We start from the raw sequence: 11,323 nt of genomic DNA, 5'->3' as shown, positions 1-11,323 counted from the left end.
AGGCAGCTCCTATATTTAGTAATTCTGTTGGTGGCAAAGGCCCAGCCTCCAGGATGTTGATTCAGACACCCAGACACTCAGCCACTTCCTGTTTGGATGCACTAAAATTATTTGCATCATTTAAAAAGTTGTGTTGGTTAAGGGAAACAAAGTGTTATTGTCAGAGGAGGCTGAGCTGGGTTAAGTGGCCATGCACAATGGAAAAAAAATCAGAACAAAACACCTGCATCTCCCAACAGCAGCACACTCAGACAGTGTGTCCTGGGAGCCACTTCCACCCCTCCTCTGGCCCCCTGGCACTGCTATTGCCACAACAGTGCAGCAAATCATTGGGATCCCCTTCCCAGCCTCCTCCCAGGGTGACCCAGCACCATCTGTACCTAAATCCAGGAGCAGAGACATATCCAGGAGCTGTGCTGTGTGCTGGAGCAGGCAGCAGAAAGCACCTGCTTGCTCTGCCACCCAAGCACTCACAGCTACAGACAAACCTTCCCACTGCCACCCCTGGGCAACCCTGGGCATCAATGTGGCACCCAAGATCTTCCCAGACTTCTGGTGACTTGAGGACCACCCTGTGGGTGGTGGCTGTGCCTAAAGCTGGACTCAGCTCTGTCACCCCTGTGCTTCGTGTTTTGCCAGGGCAGCTGCTGAGTGAAAGGCCTGACAGGACTGACTGCTGCTGGGTGAGGGGTGATGGGGTGTGGGAATCCAGAGCTTCCCTCTGGCTGCCCTGGCAGGCCTGGGACCCTGGCAGGGGTCAGGAACCCCCCTGGACAGAGCCCCCAGAGACACTGTCTGTCATCTCTGTCCATGGAAAAGAGTTTTCAATCTTACAGGGTGAATTACCAGCTCTGAGTGTTTGATATCAGTAAGAATTCAGTGTGGCACGGGTGCAAAAGTAAAATTTTAGGATTCTAGATGAGGGGTCCAAAGGGGACAAGATGGAGGAAATTGGGTGTGCCTTGTCCTTTTTCTCCTTCTTCATGCCCTCCATGTTTCACTGTGGTGTTGGCATTTTTCTGTTGGTTCGGGCTGGGGACACACTGTCCAACGTAGGTGACAGATATTGGCACGTTCTTGTAAATGCAGCCCAGGGAGTTTCTGGTATTTAATGTTTGTAACATCCCACTGAGGGCAGAGCCCCACACGCTGCCCTGCAGGACAGAGCTGGGCAGGGCAGCAGAACATGTGAGAGATAAACAGAATAAACAACCTGGAAACCAGCACAGACCAATTATGGCTTCTGCTTTGGCAGCGGGGCTGAAAGACAGAGACTTTCTACAATCTCGGGATCATCAATACCTCAGATTCTGACAATGGGGGACCCCTGCCCAGCTCTGGCAGGGCTCTTCCCCAGGGCCAGGTGTTGTGGTGTCACCCAGAGCTCAGCCCAGGCACCTTCCAGGCACCTGGAGACATCCCCTGCCCTTGCAGCCTCTCATCCCAGCCTGTGCCTGCAGCCACTGCAGCTTCCCCCCTCCCAGGAGAAAGCCAAGAAACAATTTGCAAAATATTTTTAGGGAACACTTGCAAGTGATTCCTTCTCCACTGCCTGCAGACCTGCATGTCTGATGACGCCCAACTGCTCCCTACTCAGCTCCTCACAATCTCCCAGCCATACAATGCCCCCAGACATTTACATGAAGGGAGTTGTCCTGGATGCTTCACATCCCATCCCCAAAATACCATCAATTTAGCCGTTCTCCTGTTTTTTTTAAGCCTTACTAAGCTATTCCCAGTGTCTAGGAAGGCTGATGACTCAATATGTTTTTCCACACAGAGTCTGGACAAGCAATCTCTTGGCAAGGATTGTTTATGACTTAGCAGATGGATTTACCTATCCTGCCTTCTTTTTAGCAGAGATGCAATTAGTCATATGCTCCAGGAACTTTAAAAGTAAGTGGGTATCTTAGTGCCTTGACTTTCATCCCCACATTAAAAACACCCAGCTGGGCACCTAAAAGAGAAGGTAATCCTGTTTCACTGTCCTTTCTAAAATTCTTTGTCAAAGTGCATTTTCTAAGCCCAAGCCAGGTGAGTGCACTGTTTAAGCTAAGGAAAAAAAGGCAAATTACAAATAACAAATCTCAAACAGTAGGTTCTGAGTCACCCTCAGTCTGTGACAGCAGCTCTGCAATCAGCATTTAGGTCATAACTGCATTGCTATTGTATGTCCAGGAATATCTTCTGGCACCCACAGCAGTAGCTACGTTGAGTCAGCAAGGCAAACAAAAATCAAATATAGTTAAAGTTACTGGATTTAGCAACTGTTTCTGACAATCTGTCACAGCAGAGCAAACCTGCAAAGTCACATCCCTGGATTTCTCAGAAGAAAGTTGCAGTTTGATTGTTGCAAAGTATTTTAAACCTCAGGTCAAAAGTTCCCAGTTTGTGGCATCCCAGAGCTCTTCAGGTTTGAATACACTTTTTGATTTTAGCATCTGATAGCAAAATGTCATGTAAGCACTGACCATAACAGAAACTACCAGAGTGAGAAGTCAAGGTTGTTTCTCCAACACGAGACCTGGAGCAGGGCTTGTGCTTCCCCTGCAGCTTCAGCTGGCACAAACACGATGTTTGGCAATCCTGAGCAAGCCTGGTACAAGTCAGGGTGTTCACCTGTTGTAGTTGAGATGGTCACAATGCAAAGAAACACACTCCATTTTCAGAAGGCTTCAAACCTGTTTTTATTATAGCATGCATGCTTTTTATATATTCTTACATGATGTTTCACGTTTGAACTTTTCTACTTTTCAGATTCTGCTCTGCTTCAGTCTGTGGGTCTGGACTCACATTATGGGATGGTGAGCTCTCTGCATGGAGCAGGGAGACAAAACAATTCCTGCTCCAGCTGGGCACCAAGGACAAATGATCCAAACCTCAGCCCAGGAGCACAAACAGCGTGGGCTGGAGAGAGAAAAACAAGCAGGATGGGACTGATGGGCTGAAGCTGGAATTGGACAATGAACTCCAATATGCAAATGGAGCAGAACTTAACTAAAAGTGAGAGATCTCATGACCGGTTGTGCATTTTGTGACCATTTTGGGTTGTGCTGCCCAAGGTGGATCTATTTGAGGCCTTTTAATAAATCCCTACTTCATTCTTTAGCTCCATCTAGTCTCTGTTCTAGGTCAGCCTTCACAAGGTATCATACAAAACTCCTGAGTTTACACTTTACTCATTGGTCACAAGAGACAAGCAAAATACTTATTGGAATTGGCAGTTGCAGGTTTCTCTTATTTATCCTTCTTTCTTTCTTGGTCTCTGTGTCAATGACCTTGGTAGGAAATTCTCTCGGGGTAAACAGGAATCCTCTTATCAAGCTTCTCTCTGGCTCACAGCAGTCGCTGTAAAACCTCTCCCACAGTGGCAGAAGGAAGATCCTGAGCTCTCTGCACACAGAGGGGCCCTGTGCCCCCTCCCTGGGACGAGGTGAGCACTGCTGCCCTTCCCAGGCCCAGCCGGGAGCAGATTTCCCCAGATCCCAGCACTCAGGAGGTGTGACAGCTCAGAGAGGTGCAGTGTCCAACCTCAGATTGCCACATCCACCCCAAACAGGCCCTGAGAGCTGCCTGCACGTTTCCCTCTGCAGCGATCCTCTCTCTGTGGGATGTGAGACTTTGTTTTCAGCTCCATCTGCTTTGCCTTCTCCTGGCACACACTGGAGCTGAGAGCATGCAAGCTGACCACGCTGCTGAACAAAGATAAGCCTTTGGTTACAGCGTTGAGAATAAAGTTAAAAACATGAGAAAATAGAAATACAAGGACACAAGGCCAAGGTCATTGCTGGTTACTGCCCAGACTGCGTTCTGGGGGATATCCCAGGCTGTACTCCAGCTGCCATGCACCTGGAGACTGTCTGCACGAGCAGGAACCTAGAACACCACCCTGCTGCTCCCATCACTTCTCTTTTATTAATTTCCTTTCTGTTTGGCTCGTTTGATGCCAGTGCACAAGGGACTCCTTTTTCTCCACTCAAGTCTCCCTGCCCTTGCAGACCTCCTGATTTCTCTGCTGAGTTCACTCCTTCAGGCTGAAAACACTTTATTATTGCCTGCAGGACGGTCACATTATTTAGTGACTCTCAAGGAGCCTGCAGCACTCTCAGCATCACTCCAGGTTCCTCCAGAGTTCTTATCTGCGCCCACACAGCTGCATCAAAGGCAGCTACACCAGCCAAGAGCTTTTTGTCAAACAGCTTCCCCCTCCTTCTGCCACTTTGGGGGCCCTGCTCACACATTCACTCCCCAGCAGGCTCAGGATGGAGGAGCTGGGGATATTCCTGTGTGTTTTGAGCAATTAATCCAGGACTCCTGGGCTCAAGCAGCCCAGCAAGAACAGCACAGAGAGGCCAGCCAGGCTTGCCAAGCTCCCACAGGCAGTCCAGCAGCTCAGGCTGAGAGCTGGGGAAGGAGCTGGGGTTGGACAGGACCTGGGGAGGTGTTGGCTGTGGGTGGCACAGGCACTGGTAGATTTGTTTGTTGAAAGAATTTGCAACGACTGCAATTGATTAAGAAATGGAGTAATTGTGAAATCTGCTGATTACGGAGAAAGGGTTTATTAATGCTCCAGACAGACCTGCTAAAGGCCCCGTCAAAATATTAGGGAAGATGCTGTAAGGAAGAAAAAGGGCATGTTGTGCTAGTCACACCATACCTGACTGCCAGCTCTGCTGCACAAAGGATTAAACTCATTCAGCACCTGATTTGATCCAGACACCCCCTGAGAGCACTGGTTTGGGATTCATCTCCCTGAGGGAGAACCACACCACCCGAGGGTGGTGCAAACCATGGTGGAGTCAGCTCACCCCTTGAGCCTGTTAAGAACTGGGCTAAATCTGATATTTAGACTCCGATGTGCCTGCATCAGTCAATGGAGTTTAGGGGAAGCTGGAGATGCCAGCTTCAGGGTGAACTGACCTTCTCTTATATCTCTGCTGGCTCTGAATTAATCAGAACCTCCTGGCTGATGGAAGAACCTCTTGGCTCTCCGAGAACCTCCTGGCTGATGGGAGACACTCACCCTGACCCCTAGATGTGGGTGTGATCACAACTTGAGTCTGATCCCAGATGTCATGGGAGATGAAAGCACCTTCCCAGCCTGTGTCTCTCCTGCCCTTTTGACTTTCCCAGACCCTGAGATATGTTGTCAGCAAAGCTCCTGTTCTCACCAGCAGGCACAAGCTCAGGGCAGAGGTGCAGGCTGACTGCTGCCTTCCCCTGAGCCTTCTCTGGCTGTTTGACACCCTTCCTTTGGCCAGTCTCTCCAGGCAGGAGCAGGGATGCTCAGCTAGAGCCCCACAAGCCCCAGGCTCCCTGGGTGCAGGCAGAGCATCCCCCATCACCCCTCTGCCAGAACGACTTTGTCCTCAAGGCTCACACAGCACTGGCTGCTCACAGGGACCAGGAGGCACCTGAAGACAAAAGGAGAACCCAGAGCCACCCTGGGGACATCCTGAGTGGCTGAGGCATCTCCAAGTGCTGGCTTTAGCCAGCACTGGGGCATTATCCTCCCCTGAGCAGAGCCTGGCAGAGCAGGGCACAGCCTGCCCGGTTAATCTGTGCTCAGTTCCTTTATCCTGTCTGCCTGGATTTAACCTCCCTGCAGCCACCTGCAGCCACGGGCGGGGGGAGCACATGGCACGGCTGGGGGAGGGCAGGGGGGACGTGCAGGGAGCACCTCAGTGCCAGCTCAGCTGCTGGGCACGGCTGGGAGGTGAGGAGGTGTGAGCAGTGCCACGTGCCTGGCCACAGAGGTCAAAACTGGTCACACCTGGTCACAGAGGTCACACCTGGTCACACATGTCAGCCTGGTCACACCTGGTCACACCTGGTCACAGAGGTCATACCTGGTCACACAGGTCACACCTGATCACAGAGATCACACCTGGTCACACCTGGTCACAGAGGTCACACCTGGTCACAGAGGTCACACCTGGTCACACCTGGTCACAGAGGTCACACCTGGTCACACTTGGTCACACAGATCACACCTGGTCACACATGTCAGCCTGGTCACACCTGGTCACACCGGTCATACCTGGTCCCACCTGGTCACATGTGGGAACCCAGCACATCCCCCTGGCTGCCCTGGCTGGCCCAGACCCTGGCAGAGGGCTCAGAGACCTTGGCACAAAGTCAAAAACAACTGTGGCTTCAATTTTAGCCCATGGGAAAAGCTGTCAACTCTGGATGAGGAATTACAAGCCACAAGGGTTTGAGAAGTGTGGTAGTTGAGTTAACACAGGGTGAAAAAGTAGATTTTTCGGGTTTTAAAATAAGGGGTTCAAGGGGACAAGATGGAGGGATTTGGGTGTGTCCTGACCTTCTTCTCCTTCTTCTTGTCCTCCATGTCTTGGTGGGATGGTGACACTTTTCTATTGGTTTAAGGTAGACACACACTGTCCAACATAAATGATAGATAGTGGCACAATATTGTAAATATAGCACAGGTAGTTTTTGGTATAAAATGGTAACACCACCCCTAGGGGGTGGGAGTCACAGACTGACCTGCTGGACAGACTGCAGCTCCTTGAGAAAGCATGTTGTATATAAGAGAAAATAAACCTTGAGAAGCCGACCCTGCACATTCCGACTCCTTCTTTGGCTACGAGACTGGGAGAAAAAGACTTTTTACAATCTCGGGGTCATTTCAACCACCAGACCCCCGAGACTCACACAGGTCCCACCTGGTCACACCTGGTCCCACCTGGTCACACAGGACACACAGGTCATACCTGGTCACACATGGTCCCACCTGGTCCCACCTGGTCACACGTGGTCACACAGGTCCCACAGGGGGGACCGTGGTCTCCTCTCCTCCCCAGGCTGGTTTCAGTGGCATTGCTCAGTCTGGGATGAACCATGGACAACGTGGATTTGGCATTGGGGACAGTCTCAGAGCAGGATGAAGGTGGAATGAGAGATGCAGAGCACAGGGGACTGGGGACACTTGTAGGGGTAAAAAATCCATGCAGACAGGAGATTTTTCTTCCCACAGAAAAGCTGGGAGTGACAGTTTGGGTAGAAATAGAGGTTGTGATGACCTGGCAGGGAACATTGATGGAAACTATCCCATTGTGGTACTGCTGGGCAGGACAGAGGGACACCCGGGCCAGGCTGGGCAGAGAGCGTGGCTGGGGTGGGATGGGGGAGGCACAGGTAGGGATGGGTCTCCAGCCTGGTGCAGAGGAGGAACTGGGGTCCCACAGCAGGATATGAGCTTTCCTCACCTTTGCAGGCCCAATGTCCAGTGCAGACCAGTTTGGATCCTTGCCAGCTGCCCACCTCCCACTCCAGCCCCCACCAGAGGCTTCGTGGCACACACTGCTGAGAACCAGCTGGGAGAAAGCCTCTGCTCCCAGGGTGCTTCCTGTTGGAGGAAGAGGAAGAGAAATGACAGTTCTCCCTGCCGTCAAGATGGAATTTTAGGAAATTCCCTTTCATCCTCACAGACATGCTTTCTATTTAAATATTGATCCTCCTGCTTTGAATGTGCTCTGTAATCACTTAGCCTGCCCCTCTGATAGACTTGAGACAAAATGCTCAAGGCTCATCTCTTAATATGCTTTAAAAACCCCAAACCCATGGTGCTCCTTCCCCTGGGTCCATCAAGGGAGGGGAAGGTGAGGCAGGGGAAAGGCACCGTGGGTATCTGGGAGCTCTTGTCACAGCCTCACTACAGACCACAGTGGCACCAAATCTTCTTTTCTTGCACCAGGATTCATGTAGGGTTTGTGCTGCTGGTTTAAATGAATTTCTAAAATCCAGGCAGCACCAGGGGGGCTTGGTGTGCCCATTCTGACAGCCCTGTTTAAAGTAAAGAAGGTCTAAACTGCAAATTACCCTCACAGCATGGTAATTGCTCAAAAGACAGGAAACCCACCAAAACTAAAAAAAAAAAAAAGAAAGAAAAAAGAAACAACAACAAAAAAACCCAAACTAAAAACCACCAAAAACAAACAAACAAACAAAAACCCCAAACCAAAACAAAAACCCAAAGAAAAAATATGTATTCAGATTCTTTGGAGATCAAAAAGTTGAAACTTTCTCTATAAGAATCACTTCCTGGATTACCCTCTGGTGCAAGCAGGCATCTCCCCTTAAACAACAATAAATTCATGGGTATTATATTCAAAGGAAAATAGCCCATTAAACTAAGGAAAATAAATCAAAATTCTATAACCAAACACAGTGCTGCATCCTGCATCTTTTTCATCATTCATTGCTTATTCTACCAACTACAGAATTGTAAGACTTGCAAAAAAAATCCTGTCCACTCAAATCTACATTTTTGTCTTTGCTTAAATCAAATACTTGACAAGTGGAAACAACACAGGTTTACAAGTGGTCAGTGAATATTGTGCTTGTTGCAGTAATTTATTTTAAAGCCATTTCACATGAGGCATTTGACATCCTCTCCCCTCTTAGGTAAAATTTACATTTGCCCTTCCTCAGTCCTGCAAAGCCAAGACCCTCCAGCCTGATGGGATGCAGTTGGTCTTTGTATTAAGGTAAACTGGAACACAATCCTATTTAACTCAGGGACACTCAGATCTTCTGGTGGCAAGGGCTTATTGCAGGGGGATTTGTGGAGTTTGACACAGATAGGAGTTCAGCTGGAGGGGCAGGGAGGGGGCAAAAGGGCCAGGCAAACAGGATGGATGTCTGTTGTAAGTGCAGGTGAACCCAATGGGAAGAAATTATGATGTCTGACTCAATTCAGAAGGCTGAATGATTTCTTTATTATAACTATGTTAAAATACATTAATATACTATATAAAACGAGGATGTTAAACTACATACTACTTTCTCTAACTCTCCCACCACTCATGACCCTCTCTCTAGTCCAGCCCCAGGTGGGTTGGATTGGCCATCAGGCTCAAACAATCCTCACCAGAATCCAACCAAGCACTCACTCCAGGTAAAAAATTCTCCAAACACATTCCACATGGGAAAAACAAGGAGCAGAAATAGAAATTGTTTTCTCTTTCATTTCTCTATGAAAAATCCTGGAAGGGAGAGAAATGTTCTTGCCACAGATGTCCTGATTGTGCCCTCGTGCATCTGCTGGGGATGAACCAGAGGGTGCTCAGACACACAGCCCCTGCTCCTGAGGGGGCTCACACACCCCAGGCTCCCTGCTCTGGGGAGAAGGAGCCTGGAAGGAACCAGAAGAGGGGTGGAGGGGTGAGGACAGCTGAGTCTACCTGACAGAGAAACTAGTGAAGGGGATGGGGAAAAGCAGGAGGACAGGAATACCCAGGGCTTCTGCAGCAGCAACAGCAACCTGGTCTCAGTGCTTGCTGTGCTTCTTGCTGAGCAACTTGCCTTGCACAGTGAGCACTGAGCCCAGGAGTGCTGGGAGTAACAAGAAAAGCAGTGGCAGTGCTGCCCCAGCAGTGCTGGCTGTGCTTTGCTGGTGGGTCTGGTCTCAGGAAAGCGTGGCAGGGAGCAAAGCCACGGGTACAGACTTGATGTTCCCCCCCTCACACAGCCCTCTGAATATCAGGCTAGCCCAGAGATCCAAGGCTGTGAGGGGAGGAATATCAGGAGATGGCAAAGATTTCCAAAAGAGGCTCTTACCCCAATATATGTTGGTCCAACTCTCTTTATTCTGTGATGTCCATGTGGAGAGTGGGGCAAAAGAGCAGAACAGGAAATGTCAGGGGTCTGTACAGACTTTGGACAGGGTGGGCTTCCCTGGTTCTCCACCAACCCTGTTGGGGCAGGAAGGAGGGTCCAGGGTTATCTGATCAGAGTCACAGGGTCCCAGGGAAGGGGAAATAGAGTGCCCATGAGCTCACTGTAACACAGACTCTGCCCCAAATCTGAGGGCTCCCAAACCATCTTCGCAGCTGCTGGGCCTCTCCAAATGCTCCCAACAAGTGCCAAAGCCTGGTCAAGAGGATTGGACCATCACCTAGTCCAGGAAGACCTGTCCTGGTCATCACATCCCAAGGTGGAATGTTTGATCTGGTATCTTTTTCATTATTCATTGTTCCTGAGCATAAGATAAATAGGATTTTGTTCCAGTTTGCCTTTATACAAAGACCAACTGCATCTCATCAGCCTGACTTTCCTGCTCCCTGAGCACCAAGGCAGGGGGCAGAACCTGTGCTTCCAGGAGAGGGCTGGGACATGCACTCATCTGAGCTGCTCTGGTCGTGGCAGGAGGACAGGACCTGGTTCTGTAACAGATCCTGGTCACGGCTGTAGATTTTTGATGAACTACTGATGATCTCGCAGAGACACCTCTAATCACCAGCAGGATGGAGATGAATGCAGGTCAGTGGTGGCTCACCACAACTCAGATAGCTCACAGAAAGCAGAGGGCAAGTGAGGAAGCCAAGCTCTGCAGTTCAGCTGAGCTGGGGCCTCCTCTGCAGAGATGAGCACTGTGCTCCCCAGCTGCTGCCACAAGAGATCCCTGTGCCAGGAGCTGAGCCAGGCTGCCCTGCTCTGGACATGGAGGATGAGGTGCATTATTCATGGGCTCAGAGCACACCCCTGCCTCTGGCTGGGCCACGTCTGCTTTTGTGGGAATCTCTGTGCACAGCATTCCCTTCCCAGGGTGAGATGGGCCAGCACCAGACAGGAAGAGACCCTGCACTGCTCAGAGGGGTGCAGGGTGGATCAGAGTTACAGAATCATGGTCCCTGCAGGATGGGCTGCAGGGCTTTTATCACAGCCACATTCCAGGGACACATCCCAGGACTATCTGGTGCCTGTGCAGCCAGAGGGGACAAAACACACCTGGACAAACCACAGCAGGATAAACCACACCAGGAGAAACCACACCACACCACGACAAACCACACCTGGACAAACCACACCACACCTGGACAAACCACAGCAGGAGAAACCACAGCAGGACAAACCACAGCAGGACAAACCACAGCAGGACAAACCACAGCAGGAGAAACCATACCACACCACACCAGGACAAACCACACCTGGACAAACCACACCACACCTGGACAAACCACAGCAGGAGAAACCACAGCAGGACAAACCACAGCAGGAGAAACCACACCAGGAGAAACCACAGCAGGACAAACCACAGCAGGACAAACCACAGCAGGAGAAACCATACCACACCACACCAGGACAAACCACACCTGGACAAACCACAGCAGGAGAAACCACAGCAGGACAAACCACACCAGGAGAAACCACAGCAGGACAAACCACAGCAGGACAAACCACACCACACCTAGACAAACCACACCACACCTGGACAAACCATACCTGGACAAATCACACCTGGACAAATCACAGCAGGACAAACGACACCTGGACAAACCACAGCAATGCTCAGCAT

At 50.3% G+C, this 11,323-nt stretch overlaps 1 long non-coding RNA gene across 1 annotated transcript; it reads right to left on the bottom strand.

The window, feature by feature from the left end:
* Positions 1-890: 890 nt before the first annotated feature.
* Positions 891-10,620, bottom strand: LOC146765569 (uncharacterized). The gene is made up of 3 exons (XR_014949947.1): positions 9,586-10,620; positions 7,233-7,372; positions 891-6,852 (listed from the first exon to the last, which is right to left on the bottom strand). It is a non-coding gene; the product is annotated as an uncharacterized LOC146765569 (long non-coding RNA).
* Positions 10,621-11,323: the final 703 nt, after the last annotated feature.

The sequence above is a fragment of the Lonchura striata genome, chromosome 23 (genome assembly GCF_050655825.1).
Source record: "Lonchura striata isolate lonStrDom1 chromosome 23, ASM5065582v1, whole genome shotgun sequence".
In the NCBI taxonomy this organism is placed as follows: Eukaryota; Metazoa; Chordata; class Aves; order Passeriformes; family Estrildidae; genus Lonchura; species Lonchura striata.
Note: the sequence above shows the minus strand (reverse complement) of the source record. Positions and strands in the feature narration are given on the sequence as shown.